The 4110-nt window shown below is 40.2% G+C and overlaps 1 non-coding gene across 1 annotated transcript; it reads left to right on the top strand.

The window, feature by feature from the left end:
- Window positions 1–440: 440 nt before the first annotated feature.
- TRNAG-CCC (transfer RNA glycine (anticodon CCC)) lies at window positions 441–513 on the top strand. The gene has a single exon. It is a non-coding gene; the product is annotated as a tRNA-Gly (tRNA).
- Window positions 514–4110: the final 3597 nt, after the last annotated feature.

Raw genomic sequence — 4110 nt, 5'->3', positions numbered from 1 at the left:
AGCAGAGCAGAAAAGTAAGCGATGGCAGATATTTCTCAAAATCCCTTGCAGCTACAGGGTGCAAGCATACAAGCCAAGCCAAGATAATCATACATCTAGATTCTAGGTTCTGATTAGATGTTAATGACCCAAAGAAGTGGAGACTGCACAAAATCTATGTCTGGAGAGGGTGACACAGAATAGCACCTATATTTAGTTTCCAGAGGGAGGCTGAATTTTCCAGCAACAGTGTTTGAGACCTAGTGTCCTGCAATGCTATCAACAGCGCAAGCGCAGTCGCCATGCCCCCAAGGGGACTGAGACAGTTCAGTGAACCACGTTCTTGAGAAGACTGTGGTATGACTTCAGACAAAGAGCCTCCAGGGCTTGTGTTCTGGTTCTCCCAGATAGTCTATGTGCTATCTGATAAAACTCTCTCAATAATAGACATTTAGGGGACTTGCCTGGTGGTCCAGTGGCTAAGACTCTGTACTCCCAATGCAGGGGGCCCAGGTTCAATCCCTGGTCAGGGAACTAGACCCCATATTAAGCAAATAAGAGTTTGCATGCCACAACTAAGACTGGTGCAGTCAAATAAAGAAATAAAAATAAAAATATATATTTTTAAAGCCATGTAGTTTCTTGTGCTTGAAACTAAGAATCTGCTGTTTTCTATTGCTACTGCAATGTTACTTACTACAAACTTTGTAGTTTAAGACAACACAAAATCATTCACTTACAGTTCTAGAAGTCAGGAGTTCTAAAATCAAGGTATCAACAAGTGTGCATTCCTTTCTGGGGACTCCACGGAAGAATCCATTTCTTGGTTTCCCCAGTTTTCAGAGGCATCTTTCTTCCATTATCAAAGCCAGCAACACTGCATTTCTCTGACCGTTCTTCCCTTGACACGTCTTCCTTTGACTTTCCCTTTTTCTAACTCCTCCTCCATTTTTCAGCACTCTGGTGATTACACTGGTTCCACCTGGATAATCCAGGCTAGTCTCCCTATTGTAAAGCCAGTTGATTGTCAACATTAATTCCATCTGCACCCTTGATTCTTCTTTGCCATGTAAACTTAACACACTCACAGGTTCCAGGGATTAGAAGAGGGGCATCTTCAGAGACATTGTTCTGCCTATTACGGAACCTAAATAAGCAGATATGTGTATCAGGTATCAGGGACAAGCAACAGATTCCTAATAAAACAGAGGCATTATGAATAAATCTATCATCTGACCTGATTGCAACTAAATGGAACAATAAGCCCGGCTGGTAGTAACGGATGAACCTCTAGCAGCCCATGGCAGCCAAGGGCAAATGGTGATCAGCTGGAATGAAGACCTCACTGAAGGCAGGTTTGGCGAGACCCCCATATATAACAGGGGTTTCCAACCTGCAGGATCTAGTGCCTGATGATCTGAGGTGAAGCTGATGTAACAATAATAGAAATAAAGCGCATAAATGTTATGTGCTTGAATCATCCCAAGACCATCCCCTCACCCTGGGGCCATGGAAAACCTGTCTTCCACAAAACTGGTCCCTGGTGTAAAAAAGGTTGGGGACCGCTCCTCTGGCAAATAACTACTATATAAAAGGAATGAAAAAGCACAAGGACATTTGATAGCTTAAGGAAACAGAAGGATATTTTGAAAATTAAAAATTACTGGCTAAAAATACAGACCAATTATCAGGGGATTTCTATAATGGTCCTATACAAGTCTCCAATCTCTTGCTCCTGAAGGCCTGTAACAACCCCAAAACAAACTCAAAGATTGATTTTAGATGTTACCCATTTTGTAACATTTAACTATGTCCATTAAATGTAATTCACAACCTAGGCAAATATGTTAGGTGAAACCAAGGGCAGCAGTAATAAAAGGCTAGAGCCCCAAGATGTAAAATGAGGACAAATGGGAAGATTCAGATAACTGACTACACTGAGCTGAGTTGTCTAATGAGAGTGGAAAAAAGTCTCAAATCCTCCTTTTACTAAAACTGTCCTTGCCTTGCTTGAAGGTCTCATAAGACCTCACCTAGTAACAGCCGATGGGCTTCCCAGGTGGCTCAGCAGTAAAGAATCTACCGGCAATGTAGAAGACATGAGTTCAATCCTCAGTTCTGGCAGATCCCCTGCAGGAGGAAATGGCAACCCATTCCACTATCTTGCCTGGGAAATTCCATGGACAGAAGAGCCTGGCAGGCTACAGTCAATGGGATCAAAAAGAGTCGGACACAACTGAGCGACTGAGCACCCATGCACACAGTTATTTCCTACAAGCTGGAGGCGCTGCATTGGAAATGAGCTCCACTGATTTTACCGAAAAATACCAGGAATCTGGGGTCACAGAAGCTGAGTATTGATTCGCAATGATTAAATGCAAGATACACAGATGCAAAATAACCTAATGGGCAGAACTGTCTGACATTCAATGAATGATTCTTTTTGTTGGTTTATTGTGGGTCCCTTCAGGTTGAAATAGGGGGAAGCCCACTAAGGTCCTACTTGATTTATATAACTAACAACTTTAAGTCTGGCAAACAAACTTTAAGTCTGATGAGAACTACTGTAATAGCCACTTCTCTGATCGGAATCAGTTTGTAGAAGGAAAGCAAGGCACTACTGAGGAAGAGACTTGCAAGCACACGAAAGCAGGTTACATCTCTCTCCTAACTGTTCCTATGGAAACTGTGGGAAGTATGACCATTGGGCAAGAACACTGTGCACTGAGGGAAATAACCAGTCCTCTGAATCTTTACTGACTTCTACTCCAAAATGTGCTAATTCTTGGAGACCCATCCTGAGGTACACCACTTACAGTTAAGAGATTATCGTACAGATCAGCCCACCTAGTCGTAGGTCCTGGGTGACCATAAACCTATTAGGTGATTGTATCCCCAGTTGAGAGTATGTAGTCTGAATATGTATACTCAGACTTGGGCAAAGTCTGCACATTAGTCTCGTGAACTGTGGAGTATTATGAAACACCCCCACCCCCAACCATCAGAAAGACTAGTTCCATCATCAAAGACTTGAAAGATGCAGGGCTGGTGATTCCTATCACATCTTTCAAGTCTGGACAACGGAACTAGTCTTTGGGAAAAAAATTGAAAACTAAAACTAAACATTAAGCAAAAAGAAGAAAAATTAACTTACTTAAAAAAAATTTTCCCATTACAAAGCAATCAGTAGGGCTAATATTTTGTTATATATCTCTTCAGCCTTTTTCTTTGTTGTTGTTCAGTCGCTAAGTCAAGTCCAACTCTTTGTGACCCCTTGGACTGCATCACACCAGGCTTACCTGTCCTTTGCAATCTCCTGCAGTTTGCCCAAGTTCATGCCATCGAACCATCTCATCCTCTGTCATCCCCTTCTCTCTCTGTCCTCAATCTTTCCCAGCTTCAGGGTCTTTCCCAATGAGTCAGCTGTTTGCAGCAGGCAGACAAAGTATTGGACCTTCTGCTTTAGCATCAGTCCTTCCAGTGAGTCTTCAGGGTTGATTTCCTTTAAGACTGACTGGTTTGGTTTCCTTGCTTTCAAAGGGATTCTCAAGAGTCTTTTCTATATTTTTCAAAAAATAAAATGTAATGTAAACATGTATTACAAGTTTTTCTTTTTTACCTTACTACATTTTTCATCATCATTTCATGATACTCCACATCATTTTTGTGAAGGGAACCATAATTTTTATAGAGATAAATCTGCAGTAAAATTTACCAATTTTAAGTCTAGTGAGTTTTGATATATGAATAAAATTGTATAACCACCACAATTAATATATATATTTAATTTATATAAAATATTTCCATCATCCAAAAAATTATCTTCTTGCCCTTTGCAAGCAATCAACTCCCCAACTTTGCCTATTATTTCCAGAAAAAAAATTTTCTGCTTCTAGTAACACATGTGATAGAACGTGTTATATTGGTTCACACATCACTGATGTTCTGTTCCTTAAAATATATAATATATATATATATATATATCTTTGCCTCATTTTGGAACACTTCTATTGCTATATCTTTAAACTGATCTCTTCTTTGGCAGTATCTAATCTGCTGTTAATCTCATCCAATGTATTTTTTGTTTCTGATGTTTTATTTTTCATTTCTAAAAGTCCCACTTAGGTCCTT

This window comes from Bos taurus, chromosome 16 (genome assembly GCF_002263795.3).
Source record: "Bos taurus isolate L1 Dominette 01449 registration number 42190680 breed Hereford chromosome 16, ARS-UCD2.0, whole genome shotgun sequence".
NCBI lineage: Eukaryota > Metazoa > Chordata > Mammalia > Artiodactyla > Bovidae > Bos > Bos taurus.
The sequence above is the reverse complement of the archived record's forward strand: the minus strand, read 5'-3'. Positions and strand labels throughout refer to the sequence as shown.